Below are 13,467 nucleotides of genomic sequence, written 5' to 3' on the forward strand. Positions count from 1 at the left end.
TCTTGGCTGTCGTGTTCCAGTGCAACAATAAGGTTATGTTGATTGTTTGAAGCTACTGATATTAAAATGAATGAATATTGCGAATAACATTTTGAAGTTTAAAAAGGTTTTCATATTATAATCCAGGGAACCCACAAAGCATCATAATTGCCGTGTTGAGTACAGTGGACAATAGTTCACTAATTAGTATATTAATATTATGTAACTAAAATTTAAGAATTTCAGATCTAATGTAACGAAACTTTTCCACCCCGTACGTACGAAATTTACTCCCATGCGGATAGTGACTGACATCATCAGTGCGAATGTTACCAACTGTCATTGAAATTTAATGTACCACATTGGCGTCACATAATTAACCGTTGGGTGGGAGGACCAGGCCACAACAAGCAAACAGAAATAATAGTTTAAACACCATTCACGATTAAATACTGATCTTCAATAGACATTTATTTTAAAGAAATTAATTTACACGTCAACGATAATGAAATTAATTAAATCTTGATTGTAAACTATTTACGAAAAGAAATTTTGAGCAACAGTCCTTAGTTAGCCACCTTCAAAGACAGGAATTAATTTACACATCAATGGTAATAAAATTACTGAAAAATTTTATTGTACGGTGTACAAAAAGAGGTTTTGAACAAGAATCCTTAGGTACGCGCCTTTGGCGACAGTAACAAACGACGGACACGGTCGCTTTAACTGAAGAACACAAGAGCCCTCACAGACGCGGATTGAAAGGTAGTTACAGTCACTACAACGGACTAAAATGTAGGATTGCATTTCATATATAAACAGAGCCCCAATAATAGCTGCCTTTTTTTTCAACCAAAGCTAAAAACTTAAAATATTAAACCATGTCACAGAAGGAATATAACGTAAATGTTAAAGAAAAATTTATGATACTAAATTTGGCTGAGCGGCCATCACTAAATGAACGCTTGAAATATTCTATGTATTTAAGGATGGCAATTTATTACAAAGAGTTGAAAAACGGTTTGGGTAAGAGCAAATACCTGCACACACACACACACACACACACACACACACACACATTCCCACGGTCAGCTACGCTGTGAAATATTTAATTTATGTTTAATCGGTTAACCACAATAAAATCAAAAGAAAAACGGCGGTATAACAGCCCAAGAGCTGCAACTGCCGTTTGTGAATGAAACTACTTCATAAGGCGGGTATTCAACTCCCAGAATATTCAACCCCCAGCAGAAGGCAATATGGTGATTACAGATTGTGATTCAGAATGCAGAGCAGCTTTACAACTTAGAAAACACATTAGGTTTTGTAAGCAACGAAAGCTACAATCAATCTGCCTCATATGAGAAGCTACATAATACTTAAGACTACGGTCATCAAAACGAAAGTGCTTTGTTTTCCACAATGGTACAAGAGACTTTGTTTTACTTGTTCCTATTAAGTACAATGAAACCTGAATAAGAACACGTTCAGAGGTTAATTAATTGTGGAATACCAGAAAACGCGCGAATATTACTGTGCCTTGCATTGCATTCATCCCAACTGGCAGTTTCCGCCAGGACACAGAAGCGGAATCAAACACCGTTTAAATTGTAGTGTTTTCTGTAATAGAATGTATCGAGTTTCTACTGCCATGAATTTGAATCACACGCCGGCCAGCATATAAAAACTGCAGCGCCACATTACACAAAATACGAAATTGCTCAGACAACGAAACTGCTCACGAATGATTCGCAGTCTTCCCGGTAACGGCAACTGCATGCAAGTGCATGAAACCCAGAGGAAGTACTTTCACCGACCAAGGCCTCACGGTATGTCCTAATAATCATGCAGGTACCTCGGTCTAGGATCCAACACGGCTAAACACCCGAAATTCACGCCAGCAGCCACGGCACAACTCGCTCCGGCTCATCGCGTTTGCTCTTCATATTGCTGCTAGTTCCTTCCAAGCGTCTGACCGAACCGTCTCTGCCCTACTGCAGCCCGACGACTCGGACACTCGCTTACCGCATATCCTCCGTACACGCCACGGAGCCTGTGCCTTGTGGCTCACAGCCAAAGATTACAGTTCCCGTTGAAACAGGAGATCGATACGAGCCCGTACGGCTCTGTAATGTGAACACAATTCTGTTTACAAGTGACTGGTCCAAATAAGTATTCTCCATTTGAGGGCTGCCACACATTTTCCTTCATACACTCCTGGAAATGGAAAAAAGAACACATTGACACCGGTGTGTCAGACCCACCATACTTGCTCCGGACACTGCGAGAGGGCTGTACAAGCAATGATCACACGCACGGCACAGCGGACACACCAGGAACCGCGGTGTTGGCCGTCGAATGGCGCTAGCTGCGCAGCATTTGTGCACCGCCGCCGTCAGTGTCAGCCAGTTTGCCGTGGCATACGGAGCTCCATCGCAGTCTTTAACACTGGTAGCATGCCGCGACAGCGTGGACGTGAACCGTATGTGCAGTTGACGGACTTTGAGCGAGGGCGTATAGTGGGCATGCGGGAGGCCGGGTGGACGTACCGCCGAATTGCTCAACACGTGGGGCGTGAGGTCTCCACAGTACATCGATGTTGTCGCCAGTGGTCGGCGGAAGGTGCACGTGCCCGTCGACCTGGGACCGGACCGCAGCAGCGCACGGATGCACGCCAAGACCGTAGGATCCTACGCAGTGCCGTAGGGGACTGCACCGCCACTTCCCAGCAAATTAGGGACACTGTTGCTCCTGGGGTATCGGCGAGGACCATTCGCAACCGTCTCCATGAAGCTGGGCTACGGTCCCGCACACCGTTAGGCCGTCTTCCGCTCACGCCCCAACATCGTGCAGCCCGCCTCCAGTGGTGTCGCGACAGGCGTGAATGGAGGGACGAATGGAGACGTGTCGTCTTCAGCGATGAGAGTCGCTTCTGCCTTGGTGCCAATGATGGTCGTATGCGTGTTTGGCGCCGTGCAGGTGAGCGCCACAATCAGGACTGCATACGACCGAGGCACACAGGGCCAACACCCGGCATCATGGTGTGGGGAGCGATCTCCTACACTGGCCGTACACCACTGGTGATCGTCGAGGGGACACTGAATAGTGCACGGTACATCCAAACCGTCATCGAACCCATCGTTCTACCATTCCTAGACCGGCAAGGGAACTTGCTGGTCCAACAGGACAATGCACGTCCGCATGTATCCCGTGCCACCCAACGTGCTCTAGAAGGTGTAAGTCAACTACCCTGGCCAGCAAGATCTCCGGATCTGTCCCCCATTGAGCATGTTTGGGACTGGATGAAGCGTCGTCTCACGCGGTCTGCACGTCCAGCACGAACGCTGGTCCAACTGAGGCGCCAGGTGGAAATGGCATGGCAAGCCGTTCCACAGGACTACATCCAGCATCTCTACGATCGTCTCCATGGGAGAATAGCAGCCTGCATTGCTGCGGAAGGTGATATACACTGTACTAGTGCCGACGTTGTGCATGCTCTGTTGCCTGTGTTTATGTGCCTTTGGTTCTGCCATTGTGATCATGTGATGTATCTGACCCCAGGAATGTGTCAATAAAGTTTCCCCTTCCTGGGACAATGAATTCACGGTGTTCTTATTTCAATTTCCAGGAGTGTATTATTGTTAGTATTTCACTGAAATACGAGGCTTAATCATAATCCTACTTCCAGTTAACTAATCTTAAATAGGCTATTCTTGTGATGTCTTTAGTTAAGTCGTCTCTAAAACAGTGTGATAAATTAGCACTTTGGTAATTACCAGTAAACTTTCCAAGATCGTTATGGTTACACGTAATTGCGATAAGCCGAACTAAGATGATTACATAATTAGTACGCGCCAAATTGACCAACTGTAGTTGGCCAACGATCACTAGTCAAATGACTTTGCAATTGCCCAATAAGGACTACCATCAGCTGTAGAATGGAATGACGACAGCGAAAATTTATGCCGGACCGAGACTTGAACCCGGATTTCCCGCTTACCGTAAGCGGCCGCCTTACCATTTTTTTTTTTTTCGTTCGATGCTGTTAGTTTCGTTTGATCTGGGCGGAAGTCACATGATATCCGTTCAAGTAGATAGTAGATTCCTCTAGTCAGTTTTTCTTTTTATTACAGAGGGCAACCGGCCCTCTGACCGAACACGCTGAGCTACCGTGCCGACTACCATTTAGCTATCCGTGCACGGCTCGGGGTCAGACAAAAACTTCTATATGTTGTCAACCATGCGTGCCTGCATGTCCAAAGGAACCTTACATGGTAATCAGAATAACACAGACACTGCAATATCGCAATCAACGTGTATCTGACGGCAATGAGAACGATTTTACGCGTCATGATGGTATGAGATGTACAATGGATTTCCTATTCTTCTGGTGTAACTCTTTATAGGTCTCGTACACCGTTCCCTCACGAGACGGAAGGTCTGAATGTGGTTCGTTATTAGTCTGAATTGGAAACTGATGGTCATATCTACACCGCTGTCATCCTCAGATATGGTATCTCGAAGTCGATTCTTATTGGCTGGTATTTTACTGCAAGCTGTTTAGCGTGATCGTCCTCCTTTTTACAACCAAGTCAGGAGCAAGTGGGCTACTTAAAATTTGGAAGCCTCTGAAAGAATGGCCCAGATGAATTTGAACTCAGAATATGGGTTCGTGTACCACCAACAGGGGGGTTAACATCGGCTTGCACTAGACGCTCTTATGGGACGAGGAATAGTGCTGTTGTGTTATCGCCTCATGAACGGGCGGCTGGGGAAGCTTACGGAAAAAAAGTGGCAGTATCTCTCTTCGACGTCAAATACCTGATTGTACGTATGTAAGTGTATTCGAACTGGAGCAGAAGCGTCAATTTGTGGTAAGGGAATTTTTCATCCGTGACATTTCTGCTCGAATCGCAATGCTGCTGTGACCCGGACGTGTGTGTGGAACCAGTGTTCACAAGAGAGGAGCCAACGCAATGAGACAACACATCGGAATGATTGCCATTTAGTCCTCATACAATTTCGTCCACAGTGATATCCTCACGAACAGATCCAGTCTTACGATAGAAAATCAAATCGGTAAATGTGTTACCTTAGATAAAAAAATTAATTTAGTGTTTTTTTTGGGCTATGTTCTATTTTGTCTCCAAACCAGGACATTCCAACAAGAAGATCAGCGAAATAACTGTTTAAATGTAATAAATGTTAAGTAAAAATAGTTTAAGGACTTGGACTTTTCACTGTCTTGCAGAGAACACCAGGAATGATGCACTGTAAAAAGCAATACGGGAGAATTTCGAAGCAGTACAATGGTGCCAGTGTTTACATAGAACACGTATATTGGGAAGAACGGTGTACCAAAACCCATATACGCCAAGCTATACCGCAGTTCATATACAGTTCGTTATTAGGGGAATATGCCTATTTCCTTTGACTGTCGATTTATTACAGCAGTAGGACAACTAACAGTTTCACTGGTAAAATTAATATGTTGCGCTCGTTTTCTAGGATCAAGACATCTTGTCTCTTGAGATATTTGCACAATATTGGTGGCTCTGATCTTGTTTAACCTCGCTTGAAGTTCTCCATGTGTTAATTGCTCTATAATTCATATCCATTATTGAACATCTAAAGCTTTGGATTAAATTTGCTACCTCTCTCAGTAAACTTTTCCTACGGTGGACTTCATTCAGATCCTCCAAAGCTTATGCACAACATATCTGAGATAAGTACAATATTCCGGTTGTTACGTGACACAACCACGGGCAAGAGTAACAAAACGTTCTAAGTTTAGTACTGGTTTATTCCGTAGCTTCTCATCAAAATGTCAGAACTACTTTATTATTGAATCTATATCTTCATAAGAAAAAAAATCATTATGATATTTTAACAAAGATCTACTATATTGACCTCTATTACCGAGACGTTAGCACGGCTGGATAGGAAATTGTGACCTTGATTTCGTGAAGTCCTCTGAGTAATACTATACGTAAAAAGAAGATATTTATGTTATTCCAAAACCAAAGGAAGTGTTAGTTGATAGCGTTACGTGTCACACCCAGTATAACAGCACCACAATCCCTTTGTGTTGTGCTGATAACGCAAGCATAGTGCGGGATATGTCTGGAACACGACGACGAAAGAAATCTCAGAAACCAGATGCATTCGCCGGAGTCGTATCGTAGTGTTACGGGGGACTGGATGGTCATTCTGATCTACTGCGCGCCGCTGTGATGTCGCTTTGTGTGACGGCAGTGGAGAGAAAACCAGGCACGCAGACAATGGGGGCTGCCGTCGACCATTAGCAAGATAGAACCGACATACTGCCCTTACAGCGTGAACAGGACGTCCTGCCTCCACTGGTGGTATTCACCGCACAGTAAGTGTACTATCATGGTGATCAGCAGCACCGTACCAACAATAAACGTACTACCCTGTGATCACCAGTACTTCTGTGAGATAGACGCATGACGCAGAACAAACTGCACGTCAACCAAACGTCTGAAACTATATACCGGCGACCAGCGGTGTCATAATAACTACGTATTCATGTAAAGCAGCAGCGGCTCATAGAAGGATTAAGAGTTTCCATTTTTGAAGTGATGTCGACAATCAACTGGATGCAAGGTTGACAGTATGCAGGTTAATGGTGTTTTGCCATAAAAGCCAATTGCCTTGTGTTATGTCAGATCTACTGGTAAAACGCTTGCATGGAAACCTACAGATTGCAGTATCGAACCAGGTACAACCACAGAATATTTCACTGTGCCTTTAACTTGACCTTAACCTCTTAGTAACATGGAGATTCGTCAGGAACAACATGCGATGCGGATTTCACATTAAACTTGAACTTTCCCTCACGCCGGAATGTTTTTGAGTGTAGATTAGAGGCACACAAGTCACATAAGTGGCATCCTACTGAAACATTTACACCACGTTCTTTAGCCACACGGAATTATTATTATTGTGGTGCGATGAATTGAAAACATACTTATTTTTGTAAACTAATTATTTGTTCAATTGTTTTTAGTGATCCCAAGATGCCGGTGTGGGTTATTCATTTTTATTCCAACTCTGCGAAGTATATGTGTTCAGACTGTTCCATGAAGTTCCTGACTAACTTGCTCTCCTTTACATCTCACCTCCACATTGCATCGTGTTGTCCTCCTCCAGGCAGGGAGTTGGTGTGGATAGCAATTAACTTTACAGTATTAGTACATGTTCATAAATTCATTATTGTAATTCCGTCACAGTTGAATTTTATTACGCTGGCGACTAGTTCCAAACTACCATGTTCATTTTCAAGCCAGCCCTAAAATGAACTTGGTAGTTCGAAACTGATAGTGAGAATAATAAAACGCAGCTATGACAATTACAATAAAGAATTTATGTTGTCCAAGTTGCTGGTTCCTTCCTGACTTGATGATGGAAATACATAGTGCATGTTTAGTTGACTCACCTCAAGAGTTATGATGTTTATGTCGTTTTCTTTATTCTTACCAGAAATATGAAATGTGATTTGTGTTCAAACGAACAAACTAGGATTCTCTACTTTCGGAGACTTACTACATACGGAAGTTAAACCAAAGTTGGTGTCTGTCCATCATCAGCAACAGTTAAGAAATACGTAGCTGGTATTTACATTGACATACACACTCCGCAAGCCCCAGTACGTTCCGTGGCGGAGGGTACCATGTACCACTACTAGCCATTTCCTTCCGTAAATGTAACACCATCCTATGTCCGGAGAGCGAGGCTTCGGCTGGTCGATTTAAGGCCTGCATATATCGAATAACCATCGCGATTTCTAACAGGAGGGTTACTCGATATATGCAAGCCTGAAGATGGCATAATGTAATGCCGAAACTGGTTTCTTAGCAAATAAAACGCAAATAACGGCTGTTGGTACTTAATTATTGGATTTCCTTCCGTGTTCCACTCTCAGAAATAGCGAGTGAAAGACGACTTTCTGTATGTCTCCGTACGAGCTCTGATTTCTCGTATATTCGTGGTAATTACGCGAAATGTACGTTGGTGGCAGTGGACTGTTACCTTCCATTTATCAAACCGTTTCTGTCCTATAGTGGTAACACCGGTGACGTCGCTTCAAATCCAACCAGCTGGTTTTCCTTCCATTGGCTAGTTTTCAAAGGGAGACTGGAGCTAAACAACAACTGAGTCTGATCTTTAACTCGGTAGCGCACCCAAAGATGATACAAGGTGATTTTAATAGTCTTCACCCGGCTTGGGGCTCAGACCAAGAAGATGGCACTGGCGCCGGTAGCGGTGTTTGTCAGTGACAGTAACTTAACCGTTTTAAATGGCGGTTTTCTGACGAGAATAACTGCACCAAACAAACAAATGAGCTCTGTAGATATACGTCTGGTGTCACCAAGTTTATCAGTACACTTGACGTGGGAAGTTGTCGCAAAACCCCTTGGATCTCACCGTTCACCCACTTTTCTGAAGTTGAGATGCAGGGGCGATACGTGGCGCGCTTCGGAAGAAAATTACATAAACTTCAATAGGCCGAAGGTGAAAGTAAAGCAACTACTCAAATATAAGAAGAAATCTACATGGTTAGACAAACAGCCTTGGTTCCAGGATTGTGATTGTTATTTTTTTTTACCAATGATACGTTTCGCCTGATTCAGACATCTTTAGAATGGCCGATATTAGATGGTGAAGGCGCAAGGGGTACCGAACATAGAAAACGTCGTCGTCAAATATTCGAAAACATTGAGCGGTGTTCCTGATGAGGCATGTAACGTAGTCCAATGAAAACAAATCAGGATCAGACCTACATTTCATTCATGCTCGGTATCCCATGTGCTTAACACCATTTAACATCAACCACTCTGATGATTTCTAGATCATGCGAAACGTATGGTTCGCAAAAAATATAATGATTACCAATCTGCAACCATTTATTCATCGTATAATATTGGCTGCTGTACCGTCCTCGCTATAAGTTAGAAAAAGTTTTGGATGAACTTCTGTATTAACCTTCACAAAGACATATAAATCTCAGCCATCTGACAATGAATGAAGCGCATATGTAAAGCCTGAAACAACAATAGTAGCACACACCTGTTAGTGGATAGCTTTGTGAAACATTCAGCATCAGACTCAGTTGAAAAACCTGTTGATGAAGAAGATGAACAGGGAGACCACTTCCTGAACGAATTCTTATCAACAGAGACCTGCTGTTTGCAAGAAGTAGTGCCCTATGGACTGACAACATACATTACTGCATGCTGTCTTCCTTATCGTAGAGAGGAGGAATTATCTTTGTAATGTGGAACACAAGAACTGATATCCTCGAATAGACGACATAATGAAAGACTGGGAAAACACGGTAAACCACCTATTGAAGCAACCTCGTAGAGGCTAACAACGCTCCTGAGCTGTGTAAATGGGAATTTATTTAATTCTAGTTTGTGTATATTATAACTGAAGCAACTCGAAGTGGTATCTCTTGACTACCATTCCCATGAATTTTATACGGGGCTAGTTCAGAAATCCGGTGTTGCCCAGGTCCATGTCTTCTTTCTTCTTCCATTAGTACATCTCTTCCTCTCTCCTCTCTCTCTCTCTCTCTCGATCTCCTCTTTCCCCCTCTCTCTGTCGATCTCCTCTTGCTCCATCTGTCTGTACAACTCCTCCTTCCCTCTCTATCCACCTCTCCCACACCCCTCTTTATCCCCTCTCCTCCTTCCTCTTTCTATCCATCTCCTCTGCACCTGACTATCACTTCCTCCCTATCACTTGCACCACTCTCTCTCTGTCAAGTTCCACCACCCATTTTCCCCGTCCACCTCCTCCATTCTCACTCCCTATCCATCTCCTCCTGCCCCTCTCCCTAACCATGTCCTCTTCTTTCCTCTGTCAATCTTCTATTGCCCCCCTCCCTCTGTCCATCTTCTCCTTCGCCTTCGCCCTCTGTCCACGTCGTCTTCTTTCCTCTAATTCTACCTCCTCCTCCCCCTCTCTTTTACAATCGCCTCTTTCTGGCTGTCTCCTCCTTTCCCTCCCTCTGGTATGCTTCTATTCTTTCCTTTCTGGTCCTCTCCTCTGTGCATCACCTCCTCTTCCCTTCTCTGTCCATTTCCTCCTCCCCTTCTGTCTGTTCATCTCCTTCTAACCTTTTTCCTTACCTGTTGCTATCTCCTCCCCTTTCCTTCCTCTGTCCATCTCCTCCTATTCCTTGTTTCTCTGTCTATTTCCCCTCCACTATCTGTATCCACCTCCTCCTCCAATCTGTGCCTAATTCCTCCTTACCCTTCGTTTTCCATCTCTTCGTCATTACTTCCCTCTCCACGTTGTCACACTCACCCCAATCTTAGACGGGTGATTTTTACCCCATAGTATATTTTCCCAAATTGTAACTGATATGTGTACCAGATTTCATTGGATTCGTTCCAGAGATTGAGGATGAGCATTTAACCCATAGCTTTGGTCACATACGCACTTGTGAGTTGCATTTAATACATATTTCGCACTTTTTTTACATATATTTAACCCATACGCCAAGCAAATTTCGCTCAGCATTTTGTTTTTCACGCAGATTAATGTTTCCGACGGCGTATCTCCTCAACTACGTGCTGGACAATGATGTAGTTTTGCACTACGTCCAGTAGTATATGTGCCTGCTGCCTGTAAATAAACTATGTTGCGAATAGAGTTAGTAGTAAAGAAGTAATATATTAAAATGTCGTGCATGTTAAGGCAGTTTCTCAGGCATCTCAGAGTTCGTCACGTCGTGTATCCTGAATTATGTGTCGTAAAATGATATATTCTGCGGCTTATCTGGATGTTGTCTGCGACAGTGTTGCGAACAGAGTTGGTAGCAATGAATTAATAAATTAAAAGTCATTCCTGCTGTGGCAGCTTTCCACACATCTCAGTATTTGAAGTCGCATCTCCAGAAATATACGTCGTGCAGTGATATATTTCTGTACGTATATTCTGCGGCACAGTTTGATAGTGCCTGAGAAATGTGAGGCGAACAGAGTTAGAAATAATAAATTGAAACGTGTGCAAAATGCGGCAGCTTTTTTCTCGCACGTATTTGGTGTCATATCTCCTGGACTACTTCTGGTACAATGATATATTTTTGTAGGTACATGGAACTATAACTCACTTACCATCAGTTCTTGAATTTCGGTTAGAGCCTAGTCCTCGTGTCACAAGCATTTGACTTCGTCATTCAATTACTTTTTCTGAAGCAAGTCTTCCATTTCTCATGTGATACTGCTTGTGCAGCTTAATACCCAACGCCGATTCGAGTTTTTACTCTGTTTGAATAAGTGCAGCATGTGTTACTTTAAAGAGTAGATGTTGATACATAGCTTTGATTAACGTTTTACTTGTTCTAGGAGGAGCCACAACTTCAGATCATTGCAAGGAATTTAAATTGCACAATAGCTAAACGATGATTTTAATTAATAAAAATGTGCATTAAACTGGGCTACTTGTACAGTTACTCAATAAATTCTAAGGATTAACTGAAAGTACCTCCAAAAGCACCTGGCCCCTTCAGGTAAATAAGTAACGTGCAAGGGATAAACCGCTGTCAGCAATACACAGTGCACATTCAAAAATAACAGGTTATTTTGGACGTACGAAAAGCTGAAGGTAGGGGCTAATAGCTTAAGGACACTACTAAATCAATTATAACACACACGGATGGAATTTAGTTTAGAGCGCAACGGTAAAGAAAGGAACTGTAGGGCGAAGAACTGAAGGCTCATGCATTTTTCAAACACCTGATCCGAGTTACATGAAGCGAGACCATGGGGAAACAAAAACAGTGAAAATGTTTATGCCGGAGAAAGATTTATTCACATAACAAAATTACTGCAAGCTAATAAAGAAATAAAACCGGGTCAGAGAACTGAAGACTCTTTAAACCATACACGCACACGTGGAATCGAACAGACAAAAGAACACGTACGAAACGGATAGAAATTATGGAATGAAATTAAGGTAATGAAAATGGAAGAAACACAGACACACGCACATCAACACTGAAAAAAAAAGAGTTCTAGCCGAAACAAAGCACCGTTTGCCCACCACGCTTTCATATTCTTTCGTTCTGGCCGAACAAAGCAATTACTTATAAAAATCGAACAGCAGCAAAAATCCTAGCACTTGCTAAGTTGAATAAACTATACCACGTGATTACCGAGATCTAAGACTGTAAAAGCAATACATTAACATATTAGAAAGGCTGAAACGCCCTCTGCAGTTTGAATCTTCTTTCCTGCGTTTTTAATGCTTTTTAAGACAGTAGAGTGATAACCCGCACGTCGACGACATTTATAGCGCAGCGTGACTAAATAGCTCCGTTTGAGGTAGTTGTCTGTGCAGCAGCGTAGTGCACATTGAATGATTTCCGTGGTGTGAAGCTCCATAGCTTGTGAGGGCAGCGCTCCTTTATCTGACATAACTTCCACCTTCAACGCTTTCGCGACCGAGGCGACCCCAAGTCTACACAGAGTAGGCTAAACTGCCACAGCAGTAGACGCTACCTACGCTCTCAGCCAAATACTTCGAAAAACTAATAGGCAAGTATGTTCACTCACTCTTTCATTCAAAAGCGATAGTACTGGGAAAGAAACATAGGAATATAAAATCAAAACATCATAAGCAAGGACGTGAAAGATAGAGGAAAATGAATCTACATTTACGGTATATGTGTAAACCAGTTACGAAACTGACATAAATGGTCCAGTAACATTAATATGACCATCTTATATGGTGGTTGTCAACGTGAAATAGCCACACACAAACGGCAGGTGGCAACGTTACCAGTGGAGAGTGTATTGAGCACAAAATAGTGCAGTCGTTAACGTAACCCGTGGCAACGGAGCGATTTATCTCACAAAAAACGCAATATCATCGACTTTCGGGCCAAGGGTGAAAACATTTCCGAGACGGTGAAGTTTGTAAACAGTTCGCTTGCTACTGGGCTTAAATTATACCACATGTTGCAAAATGGCGCAATCCAAAATCGACACCTAACCAACTTTGGTGCACCAAGAGCCAAAGAGGACAAGAGTGAATGAATGTTGCGGAGATGTGTACGGAAGGATAGAGGTACAACTGTTGAACAACTGACAGCCCATATGAATCAAGGGGCTAACACAGTGTCCTTAACGATCGTTCAGCGAACGTTGCTGCGTGTAGAACTCTGCGGGAAGCACTGGTCCATGTACCCATCCTCACTGCTATTAGTTGGCGACGAAGGCTGTAATCTGCAAGCCAAGACCACAAATTGTCATCCGCTGAATGGCGACAGGTGGAATTTTCAGATGAATCACATTTTTCATGCCCCATCGGACGGATGGCCATTGGAATGTACGATTATGATGATGTTTCGTTTCTGGGGCGCTAAACAAAGTCCCAAATTTTACCCAGCAATGCTATCGAGCCACTGTCACGAATGATGATGATGATGAGGAGAAAAATGCAAACACCCAGTAC

This window comes from Schistocerca piceifrons, chromosome 1 (assembly GCF_021461385.2).
Source record: "Schistocerca piceifrons isolate TAMUIC-IGC-003096 chromosome 1, iqSchPice1.1, whole genome shotgun sequence".
NCBI classification, from domain to species: domain Eukaryota; kingdom Metazoa; phylum Arthropoda; class Insecta; order Orthoptera; family Acrididae; genus Schistocerca; species Schistocerca piceifrons.